Source organism: Pogoniulus pusillus, chromosome 3 (assembly GCF_015220805.1).
Source record: "Pogoniulus pusillus isolate bPogPus1 chromosome 3, bPogPus1.pri, whole genome shotgun sequence".
NCBI classification, from domain to species: Eukaryota; Metazoa; Chordata; class Aves; order Piciformes; family Lybiidae; genus Pogoniulus; species Pogoniulus pusillus.
The window spans coordinates 47,160,891-47,183,755 of NC_087266.1; the positions used below are offsets into that span (position 1 = coordinate 47,160,891).

A 22,865-nucleotide genomic window follows, 5' to 3' on the forward strand; every position below is an offset into this window, starting at 1 on the left:
CTTGTAAAGGCCCAAAAATGCTCACAGAATCCATTCCAGGACTCCCTCTACATCCTAACCACTAGGAAAAAAAAAAATCCAAAAAAGTGTTGTTTCTTGCAACATTTCTTTTACTCTGCTGTGGGCATTTTTTTAACTTGTATGTCAGACAACTGCTTGTTGTCCATCTTCATTGTGGAGGCACCGTCCCTGGGGGTCTTCAAGAAAAGCCTGGATGAGGCACTTAGTGCCATGGTCTAGTTGAGTGGCTAGGGCTGGGTGATAGGTTGGACTGGATGATCTTGGAGGTCTCTTCCAACCTGGTTGATTCTATGATTCTATCTCATGACAGCTTCTGAGGCCTCCTGAAATACTTTTCTCTAGTGTTTGGTGGTATTTATTTTCTAAGTTAGAGACAGAAAGTTTCCACTTGAACTAGATCATTATCAGGCTGTAGCCAGTCAAAACCCCTCTGAACCATCATTAAGTGCCTCTCTAAGATCACTGATTATCTGGGGAGGGGTTTGCTGTATAATTTCTTTTTCACAGAAGTCACATTCAATGAAGCTTGCATTACTGAGGACTGCAGAGTAGAGGCAAAACCAATGTTCCTCAGAGAATGTCCAGGAGTAACTGAAGGGAAGGAGCATAAATCCTCCTTTTTTTTTCCCCCCAGCCAACTCCTAATTCCACAGGTGGTTTTTTTTTCCTCGCTAAGATGAACTCAGCATCAGGACAAACCTACTTCAGAAGTTCTCATTCCAATTTGTTTCTGTCACTGCTACACTTGCTCCTCAGGCGCTTACAGAATACCTCCTTGTTGTACAGCCGTCCTGCGGCATCCCTTAGAGACACAGCTGAGAGCATTACAGAGGTCTGCACTCTCTGAACAGTTCTCATAGTCACTGAACCACCTTGCTCTTTATTTTAGGTTTGATTTTTAGTTCTGCATTTCCCTTTTCCTTTGGCCATTTCACAGGATGTTAGGGGGTTAGAAGGGACCTTCAGAGGTCATCGAGTCCAACCCCCTTGCCACAGTAGGACCATAACCTACTGCAGGTCACACAGGAATGCATCCAGATTGGTCTCAAAAGTCTCCAGAGAAGGAGATTCCACAACCTCTCCGGGAAGGCTGTTTCACTGCTTCATGACCCTTACATTAAAGAAGCTCTTCCTCATGCTGAGGTGGAACTTCCTGTGCTGCTGTTTGTATCCACTGCCCCTTGTTCTATCATTGTTCATTTAAGTGAATTTAAGTAGCTTTAAAAGTGCAGTACACACAGGCTTACTTCTCACTCTACAGTGCTCAACTTCTGCTATACTGACAGTAACATTAGCATGAAAGGAAGTTTCTCACCAGGTTTTGAGTCTGATTTCTTACTGTTTAAGATAGGAGTAGCTACTGCTTCTCATCCTTCCTGATAACAAAGACAGATTGAGTCCTCTAGAACAAAACCACATCAAAGAGACACTGAAATAACTGCAGTGATCATCACAGCTATATTCCAATGACGACAGGGTTGTCAAAGCATCTCATCTTCAAGATTATCAAATTCAATCTTCTGTTTTCAATTCAATATTCAGTTTCATCTGGCAGCCCATTTGATAGTGAAGAACCAAAAGAAACAGATTTTCTGCAAGACATCGAGACCGCTTCTCTGCCTGGCTACTTCTGCAACATTTTAGGGATAAAATGGTTTGATTCCAGTGGGTTGACTGACTCACTCTTACACTACTCCCTTTATTCTTGGGCAAGATAAGCCTGAAAATTATTACTTTTCATTCATTTCTATTTAATTTGTAGTCTACAGTTCCAAATAGAATCAACAGTGGTACTGCAGAAAAGGTAAAGCTAGGTGCAAGATTGGCAAGCTGGCCTTAGACAAAGTTGTGCTGACAGCTTTGTGATGCCTACTTCCATGCTTGAGCAAATGAAACCTGCTCTGACCATGCAGTTCTTCATTCTTTTACTTCTCATCACTATCTTTGGAGAGAGGATTACATTAAGAAGCTGCTCCATTCTTTCATTATCAGTGAGCCTTCCCTTCCCTTTTCCCCAGAGACTTTATGCAGTTACATAATCTCCCTTAATATTTTCCAAGAAACTCAAAAAGGAATTCCAATTTTTCAGCCTTTCTCTGTTACTTAAAAAGTTTTTAATCATTTCCTTCCCAGGCTGAAATTCCAGCTGCCTTCTATTCTGAAATACATAATATACATAAACTACACATGAGGAATGTTCTGCAAATTGATACTCAAGTTTAACAATCACATCATGTAAAATAACACTGCAAAACCCAGCTAATAACATGTGCACCGTGCCTGGTTTCACATGTTTTGCTCTAATAGTATTAACCTTGCAGAACTGGCAAGAAACTGGATAGGGGAAAAGACTGGCAACAGTACACCATGGCTTTCACCTGGAGTGCATCAGCTCAGGTGTAGCCCAGCTCCTTCTAGGAGCTGAAAACAACACATGCTCTCTTACAGACGGTCAGTGACATTAAATGGTAATGGCTATCTGGTTCCTTCAAAATGGGAGATTACATTTAAGCTATGAATAACTCAAACAAAGTGGGCAAGGGTGCCTTCAGTAGCTACAATGATATCAACATACAAGGCACTCATTTTAGGCCAGCTAACAGAAAGGTAACATAAAGAAGACTCTAAATTAAATGTACTTTCCAGGACTTTTAAGTCTTCAGTTTTCACATGTTGTAGGCTGCCACCAACACCTCCATTTACACTCTGCATGAAAACAGTGGAAGTCAGATGTATGTGTGCAGGAGGCATAAGGATGCATGAGCAGACCACCCATTGCATAGAATCACAGTCTAGCAGGGGTTGCAAGGCACCTCTGAGCATCATCTAGTCTGCTCACCCTGCTAAAAGCAAGTTCACCTAGATCAGGCTGCACAGAAACGCATCTGGGCACATTTGGAAAGCCTCCAGAGAAGAAGACTCCACATTCTCTGTAGGCAGCCTGTTCCAGCATCTCCATCACCCTTAATTTTTTTTTTCCTTATGTATAGATGGAATATCTGTACTCTACCTTGTGCCTGCTGCCCCTTGTTTTATTACAGGGCACCGGTGAAAACAGACTGGCCCTATCCTCTTTGCACTTGCCCTTTAAATATTTATAGGCATTGATGAGATACTCTCTCAGTCTTCTCTTCTCTAAACAACTCCGAGTCTCTCAGCCGGTCCTTCTAAGTGACATAGATGCTCCAGCCTCCTCATCGTCTTTGTAGCCCTCTGCTGGACTCTCTCCAGTAGTTCTCAGTCTCTCTTGGAGAGCTCAGAACTGGACACAGTATTCCAGATGTGGCCTCACTAGGGCAGAGTACAGAGGGAGGAGTATCTTCCTCAACTTTCTAGTCCAACTCCAGCATACCATTGGCTTTCTTGTCCACAACAGCACATTGCTAGCTCATGGTCAATTTGTTGCCCACCAGGATTTCCAGGACCTTCTACATGGAGCTGCTTTCCAGCAGCTCAACCCCTAACCTCTACTCTATTTACAGCTAGTAAAGCCGCACAGAGGGCTTGCTCACATTCGGTGCCCATTATATTTATCTGCCAGCAGAGGCCCATAAACACCTTTTTTTTCATGCATCTACAACCGTACTACCCTGGGATGTGATCTCAGCAGATTTCACTGCTAAGCAAGAGTCACGTCTCTGAGGAAAAGCCTCAGTACACCAAGTGGAGAACTTGTTCAGTAAATGCAACTCTTTCTTCTGAGTCAGTGCTGAAGTAATGCCAACATCCATCATAAGTTATCATAAGAGATTAATCCATGGACCTTTGCCACCAAAATACAGGGCTCTACCACTGCAGACTGAGAGGGAAATGCATCACTTAGTAGAAAATAACAACTTCTTTATCTATATGCAGAGGAGCCACTGAATTAGGCTATAACACAATTTCACAGAATGTCAGACCAGCAAAATATTGGGAAGCAATCTGCTACTTTCAGATGAAGCAAACTTATTTGTCGCCACCAAAATGCTTCTTAGAAGGGCACAAGTACCACAAGAGCATGCTCACATTCTACTTATTGCATTCCACCTCCCTACATTCACTCCATGCCTTTATCAGCTATTTCTGCTTCGTTTCTTCTTTGCTTCTATGACAAAATACTTCTAACAGGTATGGATAAGTCTAAAGAGTTGTAAAAAATGCTGTTAAATCCTCACTGTACTCTACCTCAGGCAGAGCTTTTATGCCCTGAAGCATTTTTACACCATGTGTAGGGCACAGACCCACATAAAATCTACTTAAAGGCAAACTGTCGTGCCAAAATAGTTGCGTGTTAACCACTTGGGCCATAGAGGTACTTCTTCCCATCATGTGTTGGTAACATCTATTATACCAAACCCCACTTCCTAAATGCTAACAGAATGTTAAAAGTACCTGCATAAAAGTACTTTGAAGCCTCATTTAACTTAACTCAAAAGATTTATTAACAGAAACCAACTGTAATTGAGGTTCTCATTGACCTAACTTCTCCCTGCAATGGCAACAGAATAATAACCTCAGATTTACATGGTATCTTTCAGTCTAAAGAATTCCACTCAGCAAGTCTGATCTTAGACATACTTGCACATAAGAGTGTTATTAACACACACAAGTAATCCTAAGCAAACCAATTCAGACAGTTTCATTACCAGCAAATACTATGCTTCATCTGCTAAAACGTGTGGGTCCTTTTTTATGTACCTTATCCATCTATCAACAAATCATCTACCCATCAAAAATACTGCCCCTCTAACAACAGCAGTGCACTGGCAACAACTTCATTCTTAATCCTCATGTCATGCCCCCCCAAAAAAAAAAAAATCCTTTCTCCAGCTTCATCCAACCTCTCCTCAAATCTCCATCACCAACAAGCAACACCCAGAGATCAACACCAGCAAGGACTGGATCTGCCAGATTCAGTTTTAAGCAGTCACCTGGAGTGTATTAGAAGTGTACTGGTTTTTAATACATAGACCAACTTTACCATCTTATTCTGTACATATAGGACCTAAAATCTGGCTTCTATGCCTTCAAAATACCCCTTTATTGCACTATCAAGTAGAATCATAGAATGGCTTAGGTTGGAAGGGACCTTAGAAATCATCTACTCCAACCTCCCTGGCATGGGCAGTACTTAATCAATGGCCAGTCTCACCAACCAGTGCTACCTCAGATCAGCTTTCCCCTGTGTGTAGCACTCCTGCAGGATCACTGCTTTAATTGTTATCAGGCAAGGAAGGGTTACTCTAAATCCCTTGGTGTTATTTATCTTCACCAAAATAGTTCTTGTTTAAACAGTTGGCTGTCAGGTATGCACAAAGCATCCACCACCTCCTCCTCTGCAAATGGCATGGCTGTTGGAAAGCATTTCCCAATTAGATGAGTCTTCACAGAGTATTTCTTTCTGAACACTTATTTTGAGTAAAATGAATTGCAAGAAGCCAGCACAATGGTGTCATTCCAGGCAAGAGTTCCTGAAGAAAACTAACATTACCCCCTGAATCTGCACCTTGCATGCTGAGCCTTCTCCCAGTCTACATGGATAAGACATTTAAAGCAATGCATCCTGGGGAAGATCACTCATATGCCTCTTCCCTTCCAGAAAGGAGAACTACACCACTGACAGCACTGCACACAAGCTAGCCAGATCACAGCAGACAGCTGTTAGGAGATCAGGACAGGAAGGAAGCAGTAGTACCTGACACCAGGCATTGGTACCTGATGGCAGTAAACTTCCTTAGGCAATCTAACAAAATGCTAGAGAAACTATCAACAAACAAGATGCTGTCACCTCTACTGCCTCTACACCACCCCAGGATGTTCCTTGCTGTCAAAAGGGAAAACACATAAACCAGAGCTATTCACCAAAAAAATCCACCACAGCTGATCCTTGTGCATCTACCATTCCAGCATTGACTTAACCTGATCCCATATGAACACCCTGGTACAAGTCATGCTTTTACAAAGGCACAAATCCCAACAGTCTCAGTATTGGAAACTGATTGGCCAAAATACAAACATTCCAGTTTAGAAAAGAAAAAGAACAAGGAAAAAAAAATAAAAGAAGAAGATTGGCCAAAGTTCCAACTTGGAAAAGAAAAAGAAGGAGAAAAAAAGAAGTCAAGGATGATTGGCCCAATATCTGACCTAGTTTCTCTTGCAACTTTCAAGTGAAACTAGAACAAAGCAATGACATGAAAAAGGGCTATTAGGCCTCCTTACTCCATCTCCTTGAAAGGTCAGACTGCCTCCTCCAGCACATTTGCTAGTGACATGCCTACTCTTATTTTCAAGATCTTAAGAGGTCTGTGAAGCTCTTAGTCCATCTGGACTAATACAGGGTCAAACACATTTTTCTGTCATTATGTTCTTGCCCAGAATTCATCTTAAACTTTGGTTTCCTAAATGTCTTCATTTAAATCCTAGCCATTCTCTCACATAATGCATTACAAAGGAAGAAAAATCAGATTCCTTTAACTACAATACCCTTCAAATATCTACATGTAGTTGTCTTCTCATATTCAGTGCCAGCCTCAACATCTATTTGTTAAATATTTCTCCTCAAACTAGTTCCTCCAGACCTCCAAGTATTCTGTTGCTCTTCTTTGAGCTTCACTCAAATTGTCAGCACCTTCCTGCTGCTATGATCTTTAGAGGTTTTGGATGTGTTCACAGAAGAGTCTTATAAAACACTGGAATCCCACCTCTTTGTTCATGGACATGGCACCTTTTTTCTTGTCAGCCCAAGCATAAACTGTTCTGTAATCAAGTCACTCTGCAGACTGATGTATTACTTCCTGATGGGTCTTAATTCTATATCTCTTCCAGCATTGCTATTACCCCATCAGTAAGCTCTCAATTTGATCCTCCTTGCTCTGTGAACATGCCTTTTCCTCAAATTTGCTCCCTTCACTCTACTACTGTGTAGAAATTCTCCTGAAGTTCTGTTTAGTTCAAAGCAAAGATGCAAGTTTCAAAGGTTATAGGTTTTGCTCAAGGCCCCTATTCAACAAAGCATTTAATTACATGCTGAACTTTAATGTATAAATCCAGCTGATCTGGGCAAGAAGAAATGAGCTTAAGTATACACTAAAATAAAAAAGTTAGGCATGCAAGTCAGTGCATTGCTGAACCAAATCTTCAGTTTCTGTAATCACTTGGATGGTTTATTTCCCATCTTTGGCAAGAACCGACAGCTTGATGCTTTTATGTTACAGGACTTCAACATGAAGCTTCAAAAGAGTCCAAAACTGACATCATGCTTTTGTTCCTTCCTTAAAATAAGAAAAGGAAGCAAATACCTAAATAAATCTGTGATTCTGTGACATAGGCAACAGTACAGTTATCATTAAGCCTATAGATTTCAACAATGCAGCAAGTTAACTCTATATTCTCCTTAATGTAGTATCCTTTTCTCAAAAGAAGGGTGTGTGATGGTTGGGTGCTCCCCACCCTGCCCCCCCCCACTTTAGAAATCACACACAATAGACTCATCTGGCTCTGGAAATATGAATGAAGCTTATATTTACAGGTGGCACAATAAACAAGCAGATGTTTACAGTAGATACAGTTATAGACAGAAATAGAGAAGGGAAAAAGGGAAAAGGTAATACAGAAACACAACAGCCCTCCCAGAAACCTGAGTCCTCAGGAGGGGCTCTCAACTGCCCCTTTCACCTTCCCCCTACCCCTCTCAACCTTACCCCAGTCCCAAGGAAGAATGGAGGTTCGGCCAGGGGGTTAGGATGCAAAGTGGATTAGCCCAAAATGGAGGGTGAGGTTAGAGAGATGCAGCTCAGCCAGCAGCCCAAGCAAGAGTGGTGCTGAGTGTGTTATCCATGTTTTGACTTACGTTTTTATACATCTCAGCAAGCCTATGAGCGAAGTAGACATCACCATTGTTTGCTTTCCACAGCCTGTAATCTAATTCTTCTCAACAAAACATTCTAGCCTGCTTCAAAGTAGCACAGGGTGAAAAAAAGCCCTGTGAAAATCTGAAAAAGCATGTGGACATGTAAGTAAGACAAGCAGCATGTTCCCTGCCAGTTCATCAGCCATGGTCACCATGGCACACTTAAACAGAGGGAACAGAGCTGTCCAGCTCTTAACTCACAACCACCAAACACCTTTAACTGCAATGGACTTCACTCACTGTCCCACAAAAGATCTATTTTTTAGGAAGAAGAGGAGGGAACACAGGACTAGCCTTTGCATTTGGTTATGGGTTGACTATTTCTATCACTCATGAACTCATGTGACAGTACATCTAAGATTTTACATTCATCACCAGCAATAAATACAGCTGGCATAATGATAATTTCATGGAGAGTGTTTGAAATCACTTCCAAATGTCTTTCATTGTTTATATACAGAACACTTCATGACCTTTATCTCCCCCTTGTTTTTTTCATTTGTGCTTTTTTCTTTTCTTTGCCTTCCATCACTGTGCTGCCTCAGAAACACAGGCAGAGGCTAAGCAGGGACTGCAATTAGGAACAGAGCTGTCCAGCTCTTAGCTCACAACCACCAAACACCTTTAACTGCAATGGGCTTCACTCACTGTCCCACAAAAGATATATTTTTTAAGAGGAAGAAGAGGGAAGACAGGACTAGCCTTTGCATTTGGTTATAGGTTGACTATTTCTATCACTCATGAACTCATGTGACAGTAGATCTAAGATTTTGCATTCATCACCAGCTGGCATAATGATAATTTCATGGAGAGTATTTGAAATCACTTCCAAATGTCTTACATTGTTTATATACAGAACACTTCATGACCATTATCTCCCCCTCGTTTTTTTCATTTGTGCTTTTTTTTCTTTTCTTTGCCTTCCATCATTCTGCTGCCTCAGAAACACAGGCAGAGGCTAAGCGGGGACTGCAATTAGGCAGACACACCAAGCTTAATCTGTGGACTACCTAAATGCAAAACTTCACTTTGGGAGGAGTTCCATCTGAGAAAGAAATGAAGAAGAAAAATTAGAAAATGACTACTTCCTCTCCAACCATGAAGCTTTCCAAAATTCAATTAACATATTCCAAACTACACCATCCACACATGCTATGACACTAAAATGTGGGATTTCAAATATGGATGAGGAAGTAGCTGCTCATTGATACTTATCAGAATTACAACATTCTCTGGTCATTCCACTTCCACTTTTTTTTTTTAAGGAGTATCTGCTATGACATTTTTGTGTCTCACTACTTGAAATGAACCAGAAAAATACCTATAGGCTATATAAATATATTGTAGATGCCTGTGTACTGGATCTGTTATATAATGCTGTGAATCCCGAAGTCACTCAGAGAATGCCTTTCCCATGCCTAACACAAATACCGTTGTTTAATAATGCATACATGATTAAGTTTGCTGTCTTGCCCACAGCAAATTTTTCTTACCATTTTATAGTTTCCCAGATAGAAATAATACCTTCACTTTCATAGATTCACTGGTGCAACCAATAGGAAAAGTGCCACTAGTTTTATTTACAGTGTGAGCGCTGCAAGTACCACTGGATAGCTAAGACTTGCATGGAAAACTCTGCCAACAACTTTTTTTGCCACTTCCTCCCATAAGGGAAGGAAAAGTGGCAAAGAGACAAAAGCACAGAAACTCCTCTGTACAACTACTCTTCTGTGCCTACTCATCTCCCTTCCCTACTGCAGTTCAGCATCTCCAGCAGCCTTCTAAGCACTCACACCTGCTGTAAGGCTGAAACCCGACAGGCAGTAAGCACCGATACCGGGTTAGATCCACAGCTTGCACTAATGGATTTTTTCAGATAGATGGCAGTGCACAAAGTGCATCCGAGATTGGTCCAGGGTCGAGATGCCATTTCAACGCTCAGACACTCTAACTGAGGGAATTACTGCATTATCAAAAGCACTTTTAGAAAGATCATGGCTTAGGACCTGATTCCACTGCACTGTGATAGCTTTGGCTCTTCTGAAGAGGTGAACTGGATGCCAAGAACGTAAATAGAGAAAAGCAGCACTAGGAATTTTACTTCCCATTCCTGTGAGCATCAAAGGATTTTTCTTTCAATACATTCCAACAATTGTAGTTTTAAAACACAAAGCCGAAGGATAACTAACGAGACAATGTCCAAAAAGATACTGCATACTGAACACAGGAGATGATAGATCTGATTTCCAAGGGTCTGTAATGGCACAGATTTAGAACAAGCTCAGCAATAAAGAACAGGGTATTTCATATCACTTATATTAGCAAAAATTGCACAATTATTACTGAATTTTATGTTCACTCATTCTAACAGACACTGTTATTAAGCAAGGAGAGCAGAGAGAAAATTTAACCACTTAACTGCATTTGTGCCAGAAAATCCCTTTCTCACTAAAGGACAATTATAACAAACAGGGGCAAATCTCACTACAGAATTAGTAGTTCTGTACCTACTACTCGGGTGTTTGGACATGCAGCTATCATGATGTGGAAGCATCCACCACCGTTTTGTTTTCTGTTCGCAGCAGGAGGTTGCTAGGAAACAAAATACTATTGTCTGATTTCATGATCTATTGCCTGGCAATAGTGTCTTCTAAATCTATTACCAGATTATTTGGTGTTTTACAGAGAGATTGAGACTAACATTAAAACACATGCATACAGAAAAGTAAACAATGCTTCAGAACTCAGGGGAAAGGACATACACATTCCATGTCAAGGAAGACAAACTCCTACAGAAAAAAAACAACTTAGGCAGCCTGGTGATATTCATATACACTCACACGTGTATCAGCATTCCTCGACTGTATCTATAGTCAAAGACTCTCTTGCTCCTGAGGATACAAAACGTTCTCTTACTACTTCAGAGCTACTGTACACTGCAAGTTCTGCAAATACCACATGCTGCAGAATGCCTGGTGCAGGCGAGCACACACGCTGGAGTCGTTTTTGTTCTTGGAATACAGCAGAGTGTTGTTTCAGTGTCTTAGTTTACTTATGTAATTTCTTTTTTCCCTCTACATTTGGACAGACAGAAGAGACAATTCCCTGCTCTCCTCCTCCCCTTCACACCTTCATTTGTAATATAACAAATAGATAGATGCATGCATCAAGGAAAGAGGTCTGAAACTGAAAGGCACAATAGCAAATGTCACATATTCTTACAGTGGCAACTCTTCGTAAAGTGTGAGATCAAAAGATTACTAAAACCAGACAAATGTGGGTGTCTATGAAGGCATCCCTACAACACAACACCTCAACGGTGAAAAACAACCATACTTAAAAGCCAAGAAACGGACAAAGAGAGTTCAGCACAAAGCCACAGAGCAAAAGGTTTGAAATAAAATCTGCAGAGTAGTTATGACTCTTTTATGTACATCTGCAATTTCATACCATGCACAGCATGCTCTATTGGAAGGTCCTTTCAACTGATTTATCAATGTCCATGCATTTTATCATTGCCATTTGTATTTGAGGGGAAAACAATAAAGTACATAGCAAAAGACAGTGGAGCTTTTGACACGTTATAGCACAACTTCCAAAGTAGCAACACAGCATAGAAAATACACAATTCACTGGAAGGACCTGACAGCTTCTTGTCTCTTCTGCCAAGAAATTAATTTATCTAGCCTCTAATCTTCCTTTCAAAAACTAAGAATCCTCATCAAAACCACATTCAGAACTGAAGAAAGAAAGAGTAAAATGCAAGAGAGCTTTTACCATCCCAGACAACAGCAAGCTACTTCTAGCGATTAGATCAAAGCAACGAGGGATGGACACGACCCACAACCAATCCCACTTCTCACCAGGGTAGGATACGGCTATTCCCCAGCTGGTAACCCTCTACAACAACACTGCTAGTTACAAAACCGTGCCCAGCGGTTCCCCTTGTCCCTCACCGTTCGCACGCCGAGATCCTGTTACCTATAGCTTCGCAGAAACCTGTTATAAAGCACTCACTCAAGGAAAGGCGCAAAAGGCGGAGAGGGATGGGACAGTCACCTCCTGTGAGCTGCCACCAAAAACTGTTCTGCAAACTGCAGGAAGGCTGCCGGGGACCCCGTAGCCGCAGTCACCTAACTCGGGGGCAGAAAGGGCTTCGCAAGAGGGAAGAATGCCGCGGTCCTACCCTGCCTGCCCAAGGTGCGCTGCCGCCCACCCACGCCTGTGCCCCAAGTGAGGGTGCACGGCGCGGCGGGGCTCTGCCCCCGGCGGGGACAGCGGCGGGCGCAGGAGCCCCGTCCTCCCCGCCGCTGCTGCAGCAACTGCAATTAAAAACACAGAAGAAGGGGGGTATCTACAGCCACAAATAAATAAATAAACTGTCCGCTAGCGGGAACGGGAAAATAAAAACCCACCCCAAACAGGCAGACCCCAAACAACAACAGAAACCGGGTCCCCAGGAGAGCAAACTTTCTGACTCACCGCGAAGAGCTCCTGCCCGGGGCGGGGGAGGCGGGCAGAGGAGAAGGTGCCACACGGCCCCGAGGCGCCGGGAAAACGGAGCCGAAGCCGGGCGCCGGCGGCGGAGCTGCGGCGGGGCCGGGGCAACGCGTCTCGCCCTGCTCCCGCCGCCCTTCCTCCGTTTCTCCTCCCCTCCCTGCCCCGTTCCACCGCAGCACCTTCCCAGCCTCCCCCACCAGAGCCGCCCGGGGCGGGCTGCCGCCGCGGGACCGCCGTACCTACCGGCTGCCGGTGCGGGGCCGCGGAGCAGCGGGAGCTGCCGCCGCCGCCGCCCCCCTTCGGCGGTTGCCGGGTCGGGCGGCGCTGCAGCAGGCGGAGGACGCCCCGCGGCGGCGGCGAAAGCGGCTCTGGCGGCGCAGGATGCAGGAGAGGCGGCGGCCGCCGATGCACAGGCAACGCCGTGCCTCTGTGTGTGTGTGAGACCGTGTGTGTGCTGGGGAGGGATGCTTCAAGGGACCGAGGAAAAATTCTCCCCTCCTAGCAAAGCCGCCGACAAATGGCAAGGCAGGTGTGCAGGGAAGGCAAGGCTCCCAGAGGGCTCGGAGGAGGAGGAAGGGGGAGAGGGGCGGTGAGGAGGGCGGGCAGCGCATAACCAAGCTGTGGGAGCTGTCGCCGGGCGTCACGGCGTCCCAGGGGCAGCGGCCCCGCAGAGGAGGTCCCGCTGCGGCCCCTGGGGCGAGCGCTGGGGCTGTAAGAAGTGGGGTGAAGTCAGGGGCTGCCGCGGGGGAACGCGCCCCTCTCCGCCCGAGCTGCGAGGAAGAGGCGGTGGGAAGCGGGGAACGGTCCCTGTGGAGCGGCGAGGACCGAGGCGGGTGACGGGGGCTCCTTACACGCCATGAGTGTTCCAGGTTCCCCCAACAGAGAGAGCATCCTTCCTCAAATTTTCCCCGACGCCTCTTCTTAGATACACCCGGCCGCTGCTCGCAGCACCCTGCGCAGCACCGAGAGCTACACCCCACCCGATGGGACTGATGCTTCCTCTCGAAGTCTTACCTCGAGAAGTAGTTCAGCGTCTTATCTGCAGAGGCTTCCACCTCTCACTTAACTGTGGCTTAAAACCAGTACCTGTCAGGGGAAACTCTTATTACCAGGTGTGAGGAGTTTTGCTTATTCACCTCCTACACAAGCCTCACGTGTGGCAAGAGCACCTGAGCTCAACTTTTGTCTGCAAAGCCATTGGGCAGGCAGCCAAGGACAACTCTTCTCAGGACAAGGCACTGGGTTTATGGGGCCTGGCAGTCACAAGTGCATCCCCAAAGCCAAGTGCTGCTTGTGGGGATGCCACCCAACAGCTGGTCTGGGCAGAGAGCTCACAAAAGCTTTCATGGCTCCACCTTGTCTCCCCACAGAAGGTGCTTACACATCTGGACTCGTATCATGATGGGGAAAGCCTATTCTTCTTCTCCTGGTCTGAATTACTGTGCAGGGCTGTGGTAAGCAGTCCCTTGCCTCAGTAGAGATGGTTGTGATTTAGTGCTGGAGAAAGCCTTTATATGCTCATTTATAATATGTTTCAGCACACTTTTAGGTGACGATTAGTTGGTAAGTGAGAAGTGGCTGTGTCTGAAAGGTGGGAACTAACATCAGATACTAAATATTGCACACAGCAGCTATGATTTCTAGTGGTAGGAGGAAAATCTGACAGAATAATCACCCTCCTCTCTTTCCACAGCACTTCCTTCCACCAGAGCAGTACTGAACTACAGCCACAGGTATCGGGCTAATTATATGTGCTCACCAGCCCATTGGTTTGGGTTTACCAGCAAGCACACTTATGCAACAGAAGCAATTTCCACGCCACTGAGCTCATCTGATTTAAACAATACTGGCTTGTGTTGCCTCTGAGTGTAGCTTTTTTCCCTTGGCTGGCAGAGTTAGTGTCACAGCTTCAGTTTGAGAAGTGACAACAAATAATACTGACACAAATTATACCAAGAAACACAAGGACACACGGGGAGGTCGAAACACAGAAATTAGTGCATGGGTTTAGGTATGAATTAAATACCTGGGCAGAGAAGCAGAAGTCACTCTTGGTCCAGCTGTACAGACACGAATTACTTCCTAACTGGTCCTTGCTTTGCATTTCAGTGGCTGTACAGATACCTGAATAAAGGAAAAGTTGCCAGAGGCATTTGTGTTAAATGTAGCCCTGATGAAAGTAAGATGTAAATACAATTTGGACATCCTCTCTGTGTTATTTGCATTTAAAACACGTCTTTTCTGTCTTAAAGCAAAAGGCATAAGTCTGTTAATTTCTGAGCAGATCCCTGAAAGTTTTCTGCATGGTTTTTAAAAGGTAAGTTCATGCACAATTCGTATTTCACTTGCAGTGCAGATTAACTTGTGAAATCAAGGAATAGATTTTAAATGTCTGAATATATTTAAGCTCATTGCCTTTATCTGTGTTCAGTGTGCTGCTTCATCTCTTTCTTCTGACACTGAATGCAACTGTACTTAGAAACACGTACATACAATACCACAACAGTTTAAACACACTCCTCTTGACTGTTGAATAAGCTTTGGCTGATATAAAACAGAGGTAAAAGAAAATATCTTTGCCAGCATTGGTCTTGTTTAACAGCTGATGAAAGTGTAAAAACACCTGATTAGATTATTTCAGTGTGGCAGTTTGGGGTTGTCTCCTCCTTCCTTCCCACAAAACTGCCTGGACAAATGTGTGCACACAAACATGCATGTGCAGATCAGGCCCCTTCAAGGTGCTATGTTCTTTGCATCATTTTCACTAACACTTTCAGCAGTTACTTGCTATCTGCACATCAGTACAGTGCCTGGTTCCATCCATCACCTCTCTTTGTTATGTTCTGAATAGCTCTTGAGAAATTGCTGGCCTGACCCTGAAGACTTTACAGTCTAATTTTTTAATAACCATAGGTTTGGGTTTGGTTTATTTGGTTTGGTTCTTTGGGTTTTTTTGTTTTGATTTTTAAACAAGTCTCATTTTAACTTTCACATAAGCGTGCATTATATCCTAAGACTGCTAGACATATCTGAGAGCACAATTAGACCCTCTGGACCTTTTAAAGCTTCAAAAATAGCCCTGTGTAATTCCTTCTTCTGTGGACCCTGCGAGCTTTAAGAGAATTTTTGAAAGCTGTAAATTCCAATTTATCCACTAAGAGGCTCACAGGCAATCTTCCCCTAATGGAAATAGAACTGTAAAGCTGAAACATTAATATACACAATATGATACATTATGCAGGGACAGACTCATCGGAGCCAACGAGAGGGCACAGTGGCTGTGCTGCATGCTACAGGGCTAGAGCCAAGCAGGTTTGCTCCACTTACTTGGCTTCCTGCACACAGGTTTTGTTATCTAATTTATATTGACACTGTGTGGTTCTCTCTTTAAAAGAAAAAAAAATAAATAACCAAGCCATCTGACCTTTGAATCTCTCATTTGCATTGGCTGGCAGCTGCTATTGGTGAATCGGAAGGCGCAGTTTGGTCTAAATACAAGACAGCGATTCTTCAATAATTGTGCTGTTAATATGCAAATCTCAGTCCTCCATCAACTGTAATCTCCTGCCTCTGATTGGCTTTGGGGAGGAAAAAAAATTCAGGTTATTTGTTAGCAGGCAAAAAAGACACTTTTCAGGTTCTCCCTTAAGATGAAGCATTATAAAGCCTCAAGAATGTACATGCTGGGGACAAACGACAACAAAGCAAGATGGGGAAAAAAAATAAAAAGCCAAGAAAATGGAATTAGGAACATGATAAAGGGGAGAATTGTACAGTTAAAAATTCTCCACATTCCCTTTCTTCTTCCTGGCTTTCTCTTGGGAGTTTTGCCAGTAGCTGCAGATGGGCCATTTTTGTTCGATTCTTTTTAAAGCCTTGTCTTCCACAGACAATGGTGTGCTCGAGTTCACAGCAGAAGACTTGCATTTTTACTAAGAAGGCCATTTCTGTACTGCAAGAGATGCACAAGTCTGTCTTAACAGGTCAGCTTTGCTGGCCTTAAAATAGAATGCTAGGAATAAATACATCAACATGCATCAATAAATATCTTAACAGCAAAAAGGTAGATAAAGCAATTGAGCAAGAAGCAATCCATGGCTCACCTCTTTAAAGCCGTTGCAAAAAACAGCTGCAACTATCAGCACAAATATTAGCATATTCTTCACAGAAGACCAGACTTGACTAATCATTGAATTTAGCAGGAGGCCTTTTGCAAGACAAGAGCTGATAGGAATGCTTGTGCCAACTCAGTGTTCAGACAAACCATGAGCACAAGCCCTACGAAGAGAGGCTGAGGGAGCTGGGATTGGTTAGCCTGGAGAAGAGGAGGCTCAGGGGAGACCTTATTGCTGTCTACAACTACCTGAGGGGAGGTTGTAGCCAGGAGGAGGTTGCTCTCTTCTCTCAGGTGGCCAGCACCAGAACAAGAGGACACAGCCTCAAGCTACGCCAAGGGAGATTTAGGCTTGAGGTGAGGAGAAAGTTCTTCACTGAGAGAGTCATTGGACACTGGAATGGGCTGCCCGGGGAGGTGGTGGAGTCGCCGTCCCTGGAGCTGTTCAAGGCAGGATTGGACGTGGCACTTGGTGCCATGGTCTAGCCTTGAGCTCTGTGGTAAAGGGTTGGACTTGATGATCTACAAGGTCTCTTCCAATCCTAATAATACTGTGATACTGTAATACTGTGATTTTCCATCAGAGAATAGGATGTGTTCTCCATGCCATGGTATAAAAATTAAGTAGTTTTGCCAACACTGGTAGTGCTCAATTCTGAGGAAACTTTGTAGACCTGTGTTGTGTTTGGGGCTCTCCAAAGCATATGGGCAGCTACATTTTTCCTCCCTCTATGGCTTTGTTTTGTAAATTTTCCTTCATTCTTGCAATTCACCTTTCCTGAAACATAGCAGCTGACAAGCTGCATTGTCTTTACTCCTGTACAGAGGCAGTCTTTTCTCCTGGCAGATGAGCTCAAGCTGGTTATTTTTTAGATAGATATATATATATGACTTTAAATCATGGTGGCAGTGGATCAGCATTAATTTTATCCTCAATTTTGTCACAACTGTGATTTTGTTTCTTGAGATTAGCAGCCAACTATTTACACAGGGCTGGACTTTGACTTATAATTTCCAAATAAGATGAAGAAGGCATGGGGTGTTAGCATGCAATAGGAGACTGTTCTCTTTCCTCAGACATATTACCAAGGGGGAGCTACATTATTTTGGTCCCATGGACAACCCTTCTGGTCAAAAGAAGCAGAGCTCTAAGAGGTAAAGTAAACCTGCCTATGTTTTCCACAAAGCATGTAAGGTAGCTCCATGGACAGATTACTAAACAGAGAGTGATGCACATGAGCTTATGAGAAACCTGCTGTAGGAGTGTGATGGGATTACCTGGCAGCAAGTCCTTGGGCACACTGGAAGGATGGAGAGCTGAGTACAGAAGGGACTTCATGCGGGGCTTTTGATTAACTTGCCACAAAGAGAGCAGTGGTAAAAAAAGATAGCTCTGCCACAGAGCTGCTTTCCTTTTCTGTCTCATACATTTCAGACACAAAGATAATGGGAATAGCACAAACAGCAATGCAGGCAGATAACTGAAACTAAAGGTCAGAAGGAAAAGATTTTGACAAGAATCACGTAGGCTTCCCTTAGGAGGGGTCAGACAGTGACCTCCACACAAGCTAACACTACTTCAGCTGTTATAAAAGAACTTTAGTATTCCATTTTCAGCACAAAGCCTGAAAATGCATTAAATGCATCATGCAGTCCATTTATTTTGTTGGAGTTTTCCCCTAGGTGATGTGACCATCTCTTTCAAGCATATATAGGGATTCTCAGATAATAAATAAGAATAAGGCTAGGTGTTAATTAACTCATAAATGTATTCCACTTTGTCTTGCTCTAGGGGAAAAAAAATTAGAGAGAAAAAAAAAGAAACACCTCCACATGCTTCAGCAGCCAGAGCTACAAGCACATCCAACCAGATAATTGACACAGCCGTTGAGCTAGCGCAGTGTTAACTCTGTTTTAAGCTTCCTCAAATCATCTAGCTTTAGAAACCATGTAACTTAATTGGATTGCTACAGCCCTGACAGCTCCCTGCCTACCGTGTGCTAACGGATTGCATTGCTGCTGTATGATTGGATACATAGGCTAATGCTGTCAGTACTGAGAATTGTCAGCAGCCCTGAAGCTCATCTTTTATCTTCCAATCACCATCAGAAAATAAAACTGGTTTTCCTTCCTAAATCTGAAAAATAAAGTTTTGGAGAAGTTTAAAACACCACATATCAGAAGCAGAAGATCACAGTATCATCAAGGTTGGAAGAGAGCTCACAGATCATCAAGTCCAACCCTTTACCACAGAGCTCAAGGCTAGACCATGGCACCAAGTGCCACATCCAACCTTGCCTTGAAGTGCCCCAGGGACGGCGACTCCACCACCTCCCCGGGCAGCCCATTCCAGTGCCCAATGACTCTCTCAGTGAAGAACTTTCTCCTCACCTCCAGCCTAAATTTCCCCTGGCACAGCTTGAGGCTGTGTCCTCTTGTTCTGGTGCTGGCCACCTGAGAGAAGACAGCAACCTCCTCCTGGCCACAACCTCCCTTCAGGTAGTTGTAGACAGCAATAAGGTCTCCCTGAGCCTCCTCTTCTCCAGGCCAAACAATCCCAGCTCCCTCAGCCTCTCCTCATAGGGTTTGTGATTTGTGATTTGGGCCAAACCTTGCATCCTTGACCGTATAAGATGTTTCTCCACCATGTAGCTGGTTCCACTGAAACTCCAGTTAATTCAAGCAGACTCACTGAAATAATCACTCTTACTTAGATGAGGAAAGGTCTGCTGAAAGAGGCCTTTATAATCTTGAAGGAGAAAATATGAAGGTGATTTACAAGGTAACACTACACATGTTGAGTAAACACAGAGAAAGATGGTATGGAGGGCTGATTGACAAATTCTAACATGCAGTTTCAATTTCCACCTTAATGAATCAAATGCTAACAATGTTTGTAACCTGGAGATGTCCCCAAGGCACAGGTGACAGGTGCCAAAGCATCATCAAAAGTCTGTGAGAATGAGATAGCTCTCCGTCCTTTGAGTCAGCACACACCTCCCCTGGCTACTGGATCTTTTGAAAGAGGAGATTGGTGTTTGACCTTTATGCTGCTGATTTCCTGAGTGCCCACTGTACTTTACTGCTGTTCTGCTCATTTTGTAACACTTGTTTCATTTTCACTTAGTCACCCAAAGTAAGCATAACACTTGTTCTTAACTCCTACGTGGTCTACCCAGATACTATTGCTCTATTTTTGGGGTAGGAGGACACACTGAAAGCAGAGAGCTGCTCAGCCTTTCTGATGATAATGTAAAAAAAAAAAATGCTGAGTTAAACTGCTGATGATTATTCTGTAGAGAAATGTCTGGTTTTCAACAGCTCCATGCACAGTGTGCTAGTTTGAAGCAGGCTGGAATGTTTTGGTGAGAAGAATTAGATTACAGGCTGTGAAAGGAAAACAATGGTGATGGCTACTTCCCTCACAGGCTTGCTGAGAGATATAAGAATAAGAATCAAAACACAGATAAAGGCACTTCTACTACTCCTGCTTGCAAGCTCTGAGCTGCATCTCTCTCTAACCTCACCCTCCATTTCTCTGACTAATCCACTTTGCTTCCTAACCCCCTGGCCAAACCTCCATTCTTCCTTGGCACGGGGGTGAGAGGGGTAGGGGGAAGGTGAAGGGGCAGTTGGAAGCCCCTCCTGGGGACTCAGGTTTCTGGGAGGGCTGTTGTGTTTCTGTGTTACCTTTTCCCTTCTCTATTTCTGTATATTTCTGTATCTACTGTAAATATCTGCTTGTATATTGTGCTAGCTGTAAACAATAAGCTTCATTCAATTTCCAGAGCTGGCTGAGTCTAGTCTGGGTGATTTCCAAAGTGTGTGGGGGGCAAGGAACACCCAAACCATCACATGGGGCACTTTTTTAAACAGATAAAAGTAAATAATCTTGAAGAACCACTCCAGTAGGCCAGTCCTATTTTTTCTTTTTACCTTTTCAGGGTAGAAGGTGTGTTTTGTTTCTACTTTTTTTTTTTACACCATTCATAACAACAACTATGCAGAAAATGATGTACAAAATTATCCTTTCCAGCCACCGTTCCCTATCACCACTTTCTCAGCAATTTGCTGCTCATCTCTTTGCCTTAGGTGATGAGCACTCCTTGTACAAACCTATCAGATAGGCTGTCAAAGGATTATTTTTCCCAAGCTATACCTTAAAGACTCACTCAGCCTGACCTGCCTTGCTTGAGAAATCCTCCCAAGTGAGATTACAAAATCCTTCCACTGTCCTTTTTCATAACCACATCACTATGCAAAGTTTCCACAAACCAGTAGCTATACAGTCCATCCATACTTTCCAGGCATGCTTTCGTCCAGTAATCCTTAATTCGAGCAACTCTCACCTCCAACATTGCACTTTGGTGTTGTAAACAGTCTAGAATTTTACTGGGAGGAGAGATCCTGATTTTTTTCCTCCCCCTACTTAGTTCAGCAATCACTAAAATGCAGCCACATCTGGAGTGGCTGTCTAGCTGAACACAGAAGTGCTATATAATGTGATGATCGGGAACGGGAAACAAAGACGAATGTATTCAGCCGAAATAGCAACTCAAATTTCCATAGGCAGAATATAATCACCTGAGCTGGCATTCTGCCAGGATACTGGGGTTAACATTATTGCTCCTACAGTACTCCTATTTATGGGCAATATGGGGGAAAAAAAAAAGTAACAACAGGATTATTTAATTGAACCAGTGTGAACCCACATACAGTAGGTTGCAGTCCAATTAAAATTGACAGCCCAGTGAAGTGGGTACACATAACACAGAGCCAAATATAGAAAATCCAAGTTGTTCTCTTTTTCTTTGTGTTCTCCTCTTAGTGTTTTTTGTTTTGGTTGGGGTTTTTTTGGTTGTTGTTGGTGTTGTTTTTTTATTCCTTCCAATGGATATTTTATTTCATCTTCTAAACCTTTTGATGCCAGGAAACTATCATTGACTGGAAACACTTACTAGCTTTTTGCAGTTTTCATAACTTAAAAGAAAGATGGAAAAATATATCCTGTTAAATGTTTCAGCATTGCATTTCTTTCCCTTTCTACAGCACACAGAATTAAAATTACATTGGCTGTGCAGCAGTAGATTAGGAAAAGCAACTGCTTTTAACCTTTAGTAGTAAATGATGCTAAAGGCACTAAACTTGTCTTTGACGGATACACAGTGCATGCACCACCAACTGGAAACTTGTAGCTAACTAAAGACAAGAGGTCTGATCCCCTACCCAAAATGCTGTAGAGGCTAACTGCTGAAAGACAAAAATACTTTCTTTGATATTTTTAAGTTTTCTTTGTGGAAAATAAATGCTTGGCATAGCATAAAATATATTAAACCATTTATTCCTGATTCATTAGTGCTAGCCATTTTTCAGACAAGTAGGACCACATAAGCACACATTGAGGTCAGCGAGACTCATGGGGGATTAATATTCCCTCTCTGACAGAGGTGTTGCAAAGTGTACTTCATTAATGTTCTGAAGCACTCAGAGAGCCCAGATAACAGCTACTGTATATTGTAAGAAAATAGCACTCTTCATTACTACAGAAGAACCAAAGTATGTTTGTAATTGACCACTGCTTGAATCTTTTCCAAACTTATTTGGTTTGGAGATATGCCTCAAAGCAAACCTGTTATTTAATAGAGTGAAGAAAGTAAAGCAGCAACAGGGTGTGTTTTAACAGCAAAACAGAAGAAACCTCCCCTGGGCTGTATCCTATTGACCTCTAGTTCCATTATTGTTTCTAAAATCTTTTTCCATTTAAGGCACTGCCTCTGAATCCTTCCCAGGAAGCCCTGGGAAAGGATATAAAGTGAGGACTCTACTAAGCTTGTAAGTAACATCTCTAAAAATGGAGGATTGATTTATGTTTTACTGACAGCCAGGTTTAAGGGGGAAAAACCCTCCAGGCTTTGGTTATGAATCTTCTATAATATAATAAATGGTGCCATCTACTGGCTCTCGTTTTCTTTTGATCAGTGTCAGGGTGTGATTGCACAGAATATCTGCTGCAAGTAGCATTAAAACACCAAAGAAATCAAGCCAACGTGATTGTAGCTAGCATACTTCCTGACAATGGATCTTGGAATGATTTACAGGCGTTTCTGTAAAGCAAACAAGCCTAAAATGAAATAAGAACAGTAAGAGGAAAGAAAAATGGCAAGATGCAAGCAAGAGAGAAAAGGCAGTGCTCCAGCAGACATGTGAAACAGGATGAAGGGTCGATACTGAAAATAGATACAGCTAAGCTGAACCAGATGTAGCTATCCCATAGGACGAAGCAGTGATGAGACTCTTCGGAGAGAGAAAAGAGCTTCTTCAATCCCTTCCAATTAATTC

The 22,865-nt window shown here is 43.2% G+C and overlaps 1 protein-coding gene across 9 annotated transcripts in view; it reads right to left on the reverse strand.

Annotated features, from left to right (window-relative positions):
* ENOX1 (ecto-NOX disulfide-thiol exchanger 1) overlaps nucleotides 1-13,532 on the reverse strand; it is a 453,062-nt gene extending 439,530 nt beyond the window's left edge. For 7 of the 9 annotated variants that reach the window (XR_010308903.1, XM_064174875.1, XM_064174900.1 and 4 more), the window contains exon 1: nucleotides 13,427-13,532. The gene's annotated coding sequence lies outside the window, so the exon portion shown is untranslated. Of the gene's footprint in view, nucleotides 1-12,394; nucleotides 12,552-12,655; nucleotides 13,240-13,426 lie in introns of those variants that run through there. The other 2 variants (XM_064174839.1, XM_064174848.1) reach the window with 2 other exon arrangements.
* Nucleotides 13,533-22,865: the final 9,333 nt, after the last annotated feature.